Source organism: Aegilops tauschii, chromosome 5 (genome assembly GCF_002575655.3).
Source record: "Aegilops tauschii subsp. strangulata cultivar AL8/78 chromosome 5, Aet v6.0, whole genome shotgun sequence".
In the NCBI taxonomy this organism is placed as follows: domain Eukaryota; kingdom Viridiplantae; phylum Streptophyta; class Magnoliopsida; order Poales; family Poaceae; genus Aegilops; species Aegilops tauschii.
In genome coordinates this window covers 407,607,847-407,621,670 of record NC_053039.3, presented here as the reverse complement: position 1 = coordinate 407,621,670, position 13,824 = coordinate 407,607,847, and positions in this window count along the sequence as shown.

Sequence of the window (13,824 nt, the reverse complement as noted above, 5' to 3'; positions counted from 1 at the left end):
ACAATAGATCTGGTACACAGCATGGCATACTTCACAGAACCTATGGTTGAGGCATAGTGAATGACTTTCATTCTCTTTCTATCTTCTGCCGTGGTCGGGCTTTGAGTCTTACTCAATTTCACACCTTGTAACACAGGCAAGAACTCTTTCTTTGACTTTTCCATTTTGAACTATTTCAAAATCTTGTCAAGGTATGTACTCATTGAAAAAACTTATCAAGCGTCTTGATCTATCTCCATAGATCTTGATGCTCAATATGTAAGCAGCTTCACCGAGGTCTTTCTTTGAAAAATTCCTTTCAAACACTCCTTTATGCTTTGCAGAATAATTCTACATTATTTCCGATCAACAATATGTCATTCACATATACTTATCAAAAATGATGTAGTGCTCCCACTCACCTTTTTGTAAATACAGGCTTCACCGCAAGTCTATATAAAACTATATGCTTTGATCAACTCATCAAAGCGTATATTCCAACTCTGAGATGCTTGCACCAGTCCATAGATGGATCGCTCGAGCTTGCATATTTTGTTAGCACCTTTAGGATTGACAAAACCTTCTGGTTGCATCATATACAACTCTTCTTTAACAAATCCATTAAGGAATGCAGTTTTGTTTATCCATTTGCCAGATTTCATAAAATTCGGCAGTTTGCTAACATGATTCGGACAGACTTAAGCATAGATAAGAGTGAGAAACTCTCATCGTAGTCAACACCTTGAACTTGTCGAAACCCTTTTGCGACAATTCTAGCTTTGTAGATAGTAACACTACTATCAGCGTCCGTCTTCCTCTTGAAGATCCATTTAATCTCAATGGCTCGCCGATTATTGGGAAAGTCAATCAAAGTCCATACTTTTTTCTCATACATGGATCCCATCTCAGATTTCATGGCCTCAAGCCATTTTTCGGAATCTGGGCTCATCATCGATTCCTCATAGTTCGTAGGTTCGTCATGGTCTAGTAACATAACCTCCAGAACAGGATTACCGTACCACTCTGGTGCGGATCTTATTCTGTTTGACCTACGAGGTTCAGCAATAACTTGATCTGAAGTTTCATGATCATCATCATTAAATTCCTCACTAATTGGTGTAGACGTCACAGGAACCAGTTTCTGTGATGAACTACTTTCCAATAAGGGAGCAGGTACAGTTACCTCATCAAGTTCTACTTTCCTTCCACTCACTTCTTTCGAGAGAAACTCCTTCTCTAGAAAGGATCCAAACTTAGCAAAAAAGATCTTGCCTTCGGATCTGTGATAGAAGGTGTACCCAACATTTTGGGTATCCTATGAAGACGCACTTCTCCGATTTGGGTTTGAGCTTATCAGGATGAAACTTTTTCTTATAAGCATCGCAACCCCAAACTTTAAGAAACGACAGCTTAGGTTTCTCGCCAAACCACAGTTCATACGGTGTCGTCTCCACGGATTTAGATGGTGCCCTATTTAACGTGAATGTAGCTGTCTCTAATGCAAAACCCCAAAACGATAGTAGTAGATCGGTAAGAGACATCATAGATCGCACCATATCTAATAAAGTACTGTTGAGGATATAACCATTATAGTCACCCGCCCAGGAGGGGCCGGGTTACGTCATAATGGTCATCACGCGAAGCCTAGTACCAAACTTGAAGACGGCGGGTCAATAATGGGCTTAAGACCCGGAGATGGCTGACGGCCCGTAGTGATAACCGCCGTTATGGTGAAACTTGTAGTGTAAGGCAAGAATAGTTGAGAGTCCGAGCCGGACACTGTTATGAGCCGGCTGGGACTCTGAGAGCCGCTGGGCGTCAACCTCTCTATATAAAGGGACGACCCGGCGGTAGTTTAGGGACGAGTAAGACCAAATCGATAACCAGGCAGGACGGTTTAGCTCCTGGTCGTAGAAACCCTAATCAATTCCACCTCAACTGGACGTAGGCTTTTACCTTCACCGTAAGGGGCCGAACCAGTATAACCCTCGTGTTCCTTGTCCCGTTTAACCCCTTTAAGCTTCCTAGCAGCGATGGCTCCACGACTAAGTCCTAGCACGAGGACATCTGCCGTGACAATTCCACGACAGTTGGCGCCCACCGTGGGGCCAGCGCACGGTGGATTTGAGTTCTTGAAGGGCAGCTTCGAAGGGCTCAAGGGATACGCTGTGGGCCGGATGACCAAGAGTCGTCGCGGCAAGCTCTACATCGACGATGCAAACTGGGGCCCCGACGCCGGCTCAATCGAGTACGGGTACCGGGTCCCCTTCGGCGGAATCCATGTCTTCATTGGCAAGATTGGTGAGCCGGGCCCTGAGCCGGACCTCTGCGCCGATCTCATCGAGACGGCTCAGCGTGCACGACCCGACCGGGCTCTACCTACCTTGAAACATGCTTTCGTGGGATGTGTCCATGGAGGACTCTCTGAAGGATCTGGATCTGGTGATGAGACGGCCGCCGGCTCTGACGGCGAGTCATCTACGGATGAGTCAAACTCGTTGTATCAACTTCAAGATGGCAGGCTCAGGGGCTGTTCCGATCGCGACAGCATTCCGGACCCCTTTGAGCCGCCGAGCCGGGTTGGAATCTTCATGGCCGGCGCACAACCTGTTCAAAACCCCGCCGCCGGGTCAGGAAGCCCTGTGCCCTCGCCGGCTCAGGTGCTGATGGATCTCACAGACAAGATGACGGTCCTGTTGACCGCTACGGTTGCCCCGGCGGATCAAGTTCAGCATGACGCGGAGTTGGCACAGTTAAAGTTGGATCTAACAAAAGCCAAGGAGGATCTGGCGGCGGAAGGGATCAGGATGGCTGCAGAGAGGGCGGCTCTCGACGCCCAGACTCAGCTGATTCAGGCACAGTCCTTCCGGCTCACGATGGATCAAAACGCGTCCAATGAGGTCATGAGAAGGAGGCATCAAAAGGCCCAATCTCGACTCCCTCCGGTTTACGATCCTCGAAACCTCTTCAACACGCCCGGTGCAGGGCTTAGTAACCCGCCAGAGATCATAGCGCCCGGGGCTGGAACGCCAATTCAACCCCAAGTGATGGGGCCTCCCCGGGTGAACCCTGCCCCGCCTCAGTACGTGCCAATACCACCGGGTCATTATGCCAACCCGTTGGAAAACATGGTCGCCGCGGCTGGCGGCTCTCCCAATCGATGGTGACTCTCCAACGGCGGTTGAAACCCGCCGGGTCAGAGAACTCCTTCAGACGGCTCTGGCACAGCAAGAGGCATATTCTTATAGCCGGGACAGGATTCATTCAACCCCTCGTCCAGGCCGGAGCCCGAGTTATAGCAGACACATGGTCTCAGCGACCGGCTCAAGCAATGTCCGACACCATGACTTGCCTCCTGGCCACGGCCCGGCTCATAACGGAGCCTTTCACGCGGTAGACCAAGACAGAGCACGGCAAGAGGCGGAGCAGGTGCCTCAGTTGACGGCTTACCAGCCACCCCCGGCTTATCCGACGGCTTCCATCGACGTGGGTATACCTACGAGGACTGGAGGTGTTCCTTGTCTGGTGCCGGCTCTCCGTAACGAACGTCTGCCCAAGGATTTCAAAGGGCCAAGGAAAGTGCCTAATTACACAGCTGATTTGCAACCCGGAGCATGGATCGAGAGTTATGAGATGGCTATGGAGTTGCTAGTGGTCAGTGAAGCGGAAATGGCCAAGTACTTCACCATGATGTTAGATGGGACTGCCCGCACTTGGTTGAAAGGGCTGCCACCGAATTCTATCGGGTCTTGGGCTGAGCTAAAAGCCCGGTTCATCCAAAACTTCAAAGATACCTGTAGGCAGTCTATGTCCATTGTGGATTTGACTAACTGTAAGCAGCAGGAGGGTGAGTCTACAACCCATTGGGTTCGCCGAGTCAAAGAGATAATACATTCATCTGATAAGATGGATGCCGGCTCTCCAGTCTTAATGTTGGAGCAGAATTGTCGTTTCATGCCCCTAAAGATGAAACTCGGGCGGCTCAAGCGCGATTGCAATGATATGGGTACGCTGATGGCGGCTCTCGCCAAGTACGCCGACTCTGATAGTACCAAGGACCCCGCGTCGGATGATGAAAGGACAGGGAAGGGAAAGAAGAACGGCAATGGGAAGGGTCCCCAACATAACACGGCGAACCAAGGAGGAATCAAGCGTAAGGCCGATGGCAGCATAGAGTTTGTGGCCAACGCTAGCTCACAGGGTAACAACCAGCGACGTAAGGGGAGGCCACCTCCCCGAGCCGGCGGGTCTGGCCCAACGCTTGAGCAGTTGTTGAATGAGCCTTGTCCAAGGCACGGCTCTAGGGAGAAGCCGGCTACTCATCTGTGGAAAGATTGTGCAATCATGAAGGCCTTTAAGAATTCCAATGCTTTTAATGGCAACAATGGCCCGGGCGGCGGCTCAGGCACCGGCGGCTTTCATGGCCCGGGCGGCGGCTCAAATTCCAATCCTCAGAATGTTCAAGGGGGCTTTAATCAGCAGTCCAGCGAGGGTCATCAACAGCAGCAGGGGGATACCAGACCAATCCAAAGCAGCTTAATGGTGGACAGTATCATGTGTTTACCACCAGCCTGTGCAAGCGAGATCAGAAGCTTCATAAGAGGGCCGTGAATGCTGTTGAGCCGGCGGTGCCACGCTATTTAAGGTGGTCTGAGCAGCCTATTGTGTGGAGTAGGGAAGATCACCCTCCCCGGGTTGACAATCCGGGTCACCTGGCCCTGGTGGTGGCTCCTCAGGTGGGGGGATATAAATTCACTAAAGTGCTCATGGACGGAGGCAGCAGCATCAACATCCTCTATTATGAGACTTTCCGTCGTATGGGATTGATTGATAAGAATCTCAACCTGTCCAACACTGTTTTCCATGGTGTGGTGCCTGGTAAGTCGGCGTATCCAGTTGGTAAGATCGAGCTGGAAGTGGCTTTTGGAGATGAGTACAACTACAGGGCGGAAAAATTAACCTTTGAGGTGGTTAAGATAAGAAGCCCGTATCATGCTTTATTTGGGCGGCCGGCTTACGCCAAGTTCATGGCACGGCCGTGTTACGTATATTTGCAGCTCAAGATGCCGGGTCACAATGGGACCATTACGGTTCATGGCAGCCGAAAGATAGCCTTGGAGTGTGAGGAAGGTGACGCGGCTTACGCTGAATCTGTTTGTGCAACAGAGGAGTTGAAGTTTTACAAGGACAATGTTGACCCGGCAGATATGACGTCTTTAAGGAAGCCAACCACGGAGCATGAGCCGGTAATGAAATTTAAGTCTGCTGATGAGACTAAACTTGTTGATTTTGTTCCAGGTGACTCATCTCAACAATTCAGCATCAGTGCCAATCTGGACCCGAAATAGGAAGGCGCGCTCATCGAGTTCATCCGTGAGAACAGGGACATCTTTGCATGGAAACCTTTTGACATGCCGGGTGTACCTAGAGAACTTGCTGAGCACACTCTCAATATTGATCTGAAGTTTAAGCCGGTCAGGCAATTCCTCCGGCGGTTTAATGAGGAGAGGCAGAAAGCTATTGGTGAGGAGGTAGCCCGGCTCTTGGCGGCCGGGTTTATCGTTGAAGTTTTTCATCCAGAATGGTTAGCTAACCCGGTGCTCGTACTCAAGAAGAACGGCACCTGGCGGATGTGTGTGGACTACACGGACTTAAACAAGGCTTGTCCGGCTAATCCTTTTGCTCTCCCCCGTATTGATCAGATTATTGATGCTACGGCAAGTTGTGAGCGCTTAAGTTTTTTGGATGCTTATTCAGGATACCATCAGATTAAACTGGCAGTTAAGGACCAGGAGAAGACAGCGTTCATCACTCCTTTTGGAGCCTTCTGTTATGTATCTATGCCTTTTGGGCTTAAGAGTGCACAGGCGACTTACCAGCGTTGCGTGCAGAATTGTCTTCATAACCAGATTGGGCGCAATGTTCATGCTTATGTGGATGATATCGTGGTTAAATCCAGGGAGAAGGAGACCTTGATAGATGATCTGAGAGAAACCTTTGATAATCTCCGGGTCTACAAGATGATGCTTAACCCGGCCTAGTGTGTTTTTGGTGTTCCTGCAGGCAAGCTCTTGGGTTTTCTGGTTTCTCACAGAGGCATTGAACCTAACCCGGAAAAGATCAAGGCAATCACCTCTCTGGCTAAGCCGGCGTGTATAAACGACGTCCAGCGTCTGGCGGGTCGCATCGCTGCTTTAAGCCGGTTTATAAGCCGTTTGGGTGAAAAGGCCATGCCACTGTACCAGATGATGAAGAAAACAGATGACTTTGTCTGGAATGATGCTGCCAATGCTGCTTTTGAGGATTTGAAGAGACAGATGGCTGAGCCCCCAATTCTTGCTGCTCCTGTTGACAAGGAGCCCTTATTGCTGTATGTAGCCGCTAACACACGAGCCGTCAGTGTGGCTGTGGTGGTGGAGTGCAAGGAAGAGGGTAAGGAGTATCCGGTTCAGCGGCCGGTTTACTATGTAAGTGAAGTGCTCATTGAGTCCAAACAACGGTATCCACATTGGCAGAAGCTTGTTTACGGGGTATTCATGGCAAGCCGGAAGCTTAAGCATTATTTCCAGGGTCACCCTATCACTGTGGTTAGTTCTGCTCCTTTAGGAGATATCATCCAAAACAGAGAAGCTACAGGGAGAGTGGCTAAGTGGGCTATAGAGCTTGGGCCTCATGGTCTGAAATATGTGCCACGCACTGCTGTCAAATCCCAAGCATTGGTGGACTTCATCAACGATTGGACGGAGCTGCAGGTACCTGAAGAGAAACCGGATAATACATACTGGACTATTCACTTTGACGGGTCTAGGCAATTGGAGGGCTCGGGGGCTGGAGTTGTATTAGCTTCCCCTCGAGGTGACAAGTTTTGCTATGTGTTACGGTTGATGTTTCCTTGTACTAACAATGCAGCTGAGTACGAGGCCTTGCTCCATGGTCTTCGGATGGCTAAGGAGATGAGTTTGAGCCGGGTAAGGTGCTTTGGCGACTCAGATTTAATGGCTCAACAAGGTTCAGGCAAGTGGGACTCCAAGGACCCTCTCATGGCGGCTTATCGCCGCGAAGTTGATGCCATTGCTGGACACTTTCAGGGTTACCAAGTAGAGCACATCGATCGCAGGAAGAACGAGGCGGCTGATGCTTTAAGCCGGCTGGGTTCTCAGCGAAAGCCGGTGCCGCCTAATACTATCCTGGACATTTTGCATAACCCTTCTGTCAAGTTGCCTACAGAGGAAGACTTGGTCGTTCCTGACCCGGAGGCACAGTTGGTGGCGGCTCTCCAAATCACCTCAGACTGGACAGTACCATACTTGGCTTACATGACCCGGGGAGATTTGCCTAAGGATGAAACTTTGGCCAGACAAATAACCCGGCGGTCTAAGTCAATGGTCATTATCAATGGTGAGCTGCATCGTCGCAGTGTTACTGGAACTTTCCAGCGTTGTGTTTCCCCTGAGGAGGGTCATGAAATCTTACGTGAGATTCATGAAGGGGATTGTGGCCATCATGCCGGCTCAAAATCCCTTGTGGCCAAGGCTTTTCGTCATGGTTTTTATTGGCTAACGGCTCATGCTGATGCGGAGGACTTGGTCAGTAAATGTGACGGTTGTCAGAGGTTCTCGCGACGGGCTCACGTGCCGGCTCAGGAGCTGAGGATGATTCCAATTACTTGGCCATTTGCGGTCTGGGGGCTTGATATGGTTGGGCCTTTTAAAAGATCCAAGGATAAGAAGACCCACCTCTTGGTGGCAGTTGACAAGTTCACAAAGTGGGTTGAGGCAGAGCCCGTTAGCAAGTGTGATGCAGCCACAGCGGTTCAGTTCATGAAAAGGGTGATATTTCGCTTTGGGTATCCACACAGCATTATAACTGACAATGGGACCAATCTGTCTAAAGGCGCCATGGAGGAGTTTTGTCAGCGAGAGCATATTCGACTTGATGTTTCATCAATGGCTCACCCTCAATCCAATGGTCAAGCTGAGAGAGCTAATCAGGAGATTTTGAAGGGTATCAAGCCCCGGCTTTTGGTCCCTTTGCAACGGACGCCGGGTTGTTGGGTGGAGGAGTTACCCTCTGTATTATGGAGCATCAATACTACTCCTAACAGATATACGGGTTACACGCCTTTCTTCATGGTTTATGGAGCGGAAGCAGTCCTCCCTAGCGACATCCGTCATGACTCGCCTCGAGTGGCGGCTTATGTTGAGGCGGGCAATGAGCGGGCGCGCCAAGATGCTCTTGACTTGTTGGACGAACAGCGTGATGTGGCAGCAGCTCGCTCGGCGATTTACCAACAAGACTTGCGCCGTTATCACAGCCGCCGGGTTAAGTCCCGGGTCTTCCAGGAAGGTGATCTGGTGCTCCGGCTTATCCAAGATCAAACAGATGCACACAAGTTATCCCCGCCTTGGGAAGGGCCCTTTGTGGTCAGCAAGAACTTGCACAACGGGTCATACTACCTTATCGATGTTCGGGAGTACAAAGATTCACGTAAGTCGGAGGAAGAGACCCGTCGGCCGTGGAACATAGCTCAGCTTCGGCCTTATTACACTTGAGCCACCGGCTCTCATAATGTACATATTTCTATAGCCATGTATATATTATGATAAATAATAAAGCATGACCTCTGTCCTTTTCTCCTCCAAAGGTAAACGTGTTATTTCCATCACTTGGAGGTGGGTCCGGCTTACAATCGTATTCGAATCTAGTCGTTAACAATATAATCACCTGGGGGCTTCCTGTTCAAACATAGGTCGTATTCGAACCAAAGAGAACATAGCTGTCGATACCCACTTGATTGGCAAACTGCCGAGCTCATTGGGGAGTTTCCTTGATCATATTTGAATCATAGCTCAACCCCCTTTGGGAACCGACATGGATCGTATTTGAATCAGCGTCGTTAAACAACTCTTAAGGTCATTTGGGTGCTTCCTGTTCAAACATGGGTCGTATTCGAACCAAAGAGAACATAGCTGTCGGTACCCTCTTGATCGGCAACGCCAAACCCACTGGGGGCTTTATGATCGCATTCGAATCTTAGCTTAACCCCTTTGGGACGGTTCTCTGGTCGTATTCGAACCGGAAGCCCCTAAGTTTTGATCTTCTGATTTGCAACAAGTCCTTCTGGTCATAACAACAGTGTGCAAGGGCGGTTCTTACTCTGCCGGCTTAAATTTAATTAACAATGTTGATAGCACACAATAAGCATTATCGATGCTGTTGAGCCGGACTTGCGTTTCTCAACCTTGTTGTTTGGGTTACATGAACCGGAAGTGTACTCGAAGGCTGGCAAGACAATTAAAGACAACTCTTTAAGCTTAAGGAAGGTAAATGATCAAACATAACCCGGAGGAATATAAAGAAGCAGCTTCAATGGAGTTAAGCATTCAACACATGCACGATGGCACGACAAAATTAAGTATTTGTCCTACTCTATTACAAGACTCCCCGAGTCTAAAAGGTGAGGCATTGTTTATAAGGTGTAACCATGAGCCGCCTAAAATATCAAGATGCTTGTTGGGTCGAAGCTTCCGGCTCATACCTCTCCACTCCTCCAGCTGTTCCCATGACCTGGAAGGTTGATGATTTCCAGTCAATGCCGCTCAACGCTTCAAATTGAGCCTCGTCATCAATTAACCCGGCCGGGTCAATTTCTGGGGCAAAGGTATGCTTACGAGTCGGAGGGATCAAGCTGATTGCTTCATAGCGTGGAGTGGGAATCCTTTGATTTTCCGCGTCATAGCCCGGCTGATACTTGCTGAGGTTGGTGTCATTCCCAATCAAGGTGGCCACCGGGCGCACGCTCTTCACACAGGAAGCAAAGTCTTTCTGATCAAAGGGGGTGCCGTCTTCCTTCAGGCTGGGGTATCCAAGAGCGATGTCGGCCAGGTCTAGCTTCGGGAGAAAAGCCTTGGCCCGGCTCAGCACAGCTATAGCTCCGGCTCTTGCAGAGGCCCGTCTTAGCTCTTGGAAGCACTGAGGAAGAACGGCAAGCCGCCTGAGTACGTCTGCCAGGTGAGTCGGAACCTCGTTGGACAGAGCCACAACGGCTAACGCATGCTGTGACCCGGTGTAGAGTTGCTCCACCAAGGTGTACACGGCCTTCAGCTTGGTCAGAACATTTTGATTAAGGTTGGAGCCTCTGGGACCTATTTAACAAGGTCAGGTGAGCTAAATGGCAATGGTGGGACTTATAAGACATAAAAAATGTAAACTTGTTAAAGGCTGGCAGAATGACTCACCGAAGATTGCGGAGACCATCTGTGACACATGGTGTTTTAAGCCGGAGAGTTCGGCGGTTCTCTCAGTCAGAGCAGCCTCTGCTTTTTCGGCCCGGCTGAGCAAGGCAGTTCTCTCCTCGGCCCAAGTCTTTCTTTCTGTTTCAAATTTCTTCTTCAGCTTTTCCTGTGCAGCAACACTGAACTCAAATTTGGAATTGGCCTTCCGGGTCTCAGTTTCCTGAGTCTTCAGGCGGTTCTTCAGCTCAGAGATTTCAGATTCCAATTTCTTGCAGGCAGCCTGTACAAATTCCGGGTTATAGTTTGAGTAGTTATCATACAACATTAAAGTCCCAAGCACTTTGCAAGCAAAGACAGTTGGCACTTGGGGGCTAATGTATGCTGAAAGGTTCTATTTACAATTGCCGGTTCATGAAGGTAGGCCGGAAGTTAAGTCTACAACATATTCTATCATAAGTAATAGACTTGGGGGCTAGCACGGCAAGGATGACTATGGAGTAAGCAAGAGAGTTGTACCTCAGATTTTTGCTGTATCTGCTTCACCATGTCAATCTCCAGGTCCCGGCTGTTGTGCACTTGACCAATGTAACCAGAAACAATGTCTCCAATGCTCAAGTTAGCATAGTCAGTGATCTCCAATCTGGCCCTGCGGCGCTCCAGCAGTTCTTCTTTGGCAGAGCATCTGGCCAGCACAGTGGGTCTCCCCGGCTCAACATATTAAGTCCGGGTGATTACAACGTCCGGGTCATCGGCCGGTTGAGCTGGGCTGGGGATCTCTGTATTATTAGAACCCTCTATGACTTGCTCGTCTGCTGGCGCGGCGGTTTCAGGAGCTAAGGAGGATGGCAGCTCATGAGCAGAAGCCTCCGGTTCAGTCAAGACCGGCTCTTCGACCGGTTTATTTTTCTTCGCTCTCTTGCTGAGCTTTGCTTGAGCACTGAAAGGACAAAATGTTAGTACAAAAGCATGAGTAAGATAAGCACGACATAAGGTGATCATCATTACCCGGGTGCGGTCTTGAAAGCCGGCAGGTTAGATTGCATAGAGTCACCAGAGGAAGGTGAAGTCTCCTGATAATTTGAATCAGACGAATTGAGCGGTTGACGAGTGACGCCCGCTAAAGGAGGAAAAGGGTATAAGTTGGAGATAACCTTGGTCCGGCGCTTTCTTGATGCTTCACGTAAGCCGGAGGAGAGGTCTGCATCCTTGTTGGCCCGGGTTTGTCTCCGGCTCTCATGAATCTGTTGCTTCAAAAGAAATTGAGGATCTTGATAAGCTAAAGGATGGGAAAATCTTACTTTCCGGGTTACTCTTCGGACTTTCAGCCTTGGCAAGAGCTCCGAGTCGGAGGAAAGTATAGTTACCTCTTCAACCACCGGGTTACTCACTCCGGTGTCCTCCTGCTGTTAATCAGTGTCGATAAGGTGGTTAAGAACAACAAAATAACAAAAGAAGAGCATAAGAATGAAGGGTTACCTCTGACTCGGAGGTGTCCTCCAGATGAAGCAGGTCTGAAGCGCTAGGTTAGTCCCCTTCTTGCGGGGAGCGGCTCTCCTGGCGGCTTTCTTAGCCTTCCTGGCTTTTTTAGCCACCTCATGATCGTACTTGACCTTCCAGAATTTATCATTAGCTTGAAAGATACAACAAAGATTTCTTATGGTTCAGATGAAAACTATTAAAAGGGAAAGCAAGGTGCTCAGGTCAGTGGCTTACCGCGGGAGCCGGGTTAGCTTTGCAGAAGGGGTTTAATCCTGTCCTCCCGCAGTCTGCCAAGCTCTCGTTCAGGAGGGATTTGTTCATGTCGTCAACGACGTCCTCAGGTAAGTTGTTGGGTCTGTGCCGCAGAGGGTCATCCTTCCGGCCTGTATAATCACACATTAAGCCGGGGCGGCGGCTCAAGGGAATCACCCGCCAAGAAATCCAGACCCGGACTAGATCAATGCCGTTGAGGCCATTTCCTAGAAGAGCCTTAATCTTGTTGATGGTGGGATCAGTGGCTGACGCTCAGCTTGAGATAGTTTGTCTGGCAGGGGGTGATTTGGCTCCAGACGCAGGGCACGAAAGCCGGGCAGAGGGTTCTCGTTAGCCGGAGAAGTATCCTGGCAGTAGAACCATGTCTGGTTCCAGTCCTTTGGGTGACTTGGCGGCTCAGCATAAGGAAAGAGGCAATCTCTTCGTCGTTGAATGGAGATTCCGCCAAGTTCCAGGCTAGGCCCGTTGGCGCATTCATTCTGGCGGTTCAAGTAAAATAACTCCCTAAAGAGTAGCAGGCTGGGTTCCTCTCCAAGGTATACCTCACAAACACTTGAAAGTTGCAAATATTTGACACGGAATTGGGTCCTATGTCTTGCGGCCGCAGATCGAAGAAGTTCAGAACGTCTCTGAAGAATTTTGAGCCGGGAGGAGCAAAGCCCCGGCTCATGTGATCAGCAAATATCACAATCTCTCCGTCTCTTGGTTGAGGTCTTTCTTCGGACGGGTCAGGGGCACGATAGGACATGACCTCCTTTTCTGGCAGGTAACCCGTCTTCACGAAATCAGCTAAAGTATCATCAGTAACATTGGATCTCATCCAGTTGCATGTGATGGGTGCCTTGGGAGCCTTGGGCGGCATCGTGAAAGACGAAAGCCTATGACAAAAGGAAATGTCCGGTTCAACTATAAGCCGGAGGAAGTTTACAGTTCAGTATCCAAGATGGCGGCTTATGAAGGGGTCTAATGACATATAGCTAATTGTGTCGGGTTATCTAAGCCGCTGTAGGCATCATGAGCAATTCAAGTTGTTTAAAACTCTATCATAAATGAGCCGGAAATTTCATAGTGCATGGCCTCTTTTAAGCCGGAGGTATGAGCCGCCATAGCTACCAGATGCAATTTTTGACTAAGTGAGGCACAAACAAGTTTCACAGATCGCAGTAATTATTTTGGATCAGACGATCGTCTAGAAAGGAAAAATTTCTAGACCTAGAAAACAGATACAGAGAAGTTCATGGGTTCAGAACGAGGTCTTTTGCGGACAAAGGGGATCTACTAGCATAAAAAATGGATGCGAAACAACTACCGCAGGAGCTCCGTACTACTTTTGGATCAAATATGACTGTAGTGGAAGAACTACAAGGAGATCGCGATGAACTGCGAAGAACAGGGAAGAACTTGGAAACCCTAATGCAGATCTGACATTTGAGAAGGAGGAGACTTACGGCTGCAGGTTTGCTGCGGAGAGTCGCCGCCGTCCTCTGGACTGGCTCAGGTTGATGCATCGGCCGAGGTTGAGGAAGATGAGATGCGCGGTGGCGGCGGCGGCGGAGCTCGAGCGGCAGTACAGTAGCGAGAGGAGGAAGATGACGAAGACATAAGGGTCGGGCCTATTTATAAGGGCCGGACTGATAAGTGGGCGCAAGAAACGAGGAGGCCAAGACGTGATTATCTCGCTACAGAAGTGCCTCAATTTTCGGGATAGCCATTAAAGATAAGATCCGTTGGGATATGACAGAATAAAAAATGAAATTAATGGAAGATGACATCATGGCGGATTACCAGGAATCCAGAAGATGACATCACGGCGGGTTATAATCTTCGCACAAATATAAGCCGGAAGATTTTCTCTCAA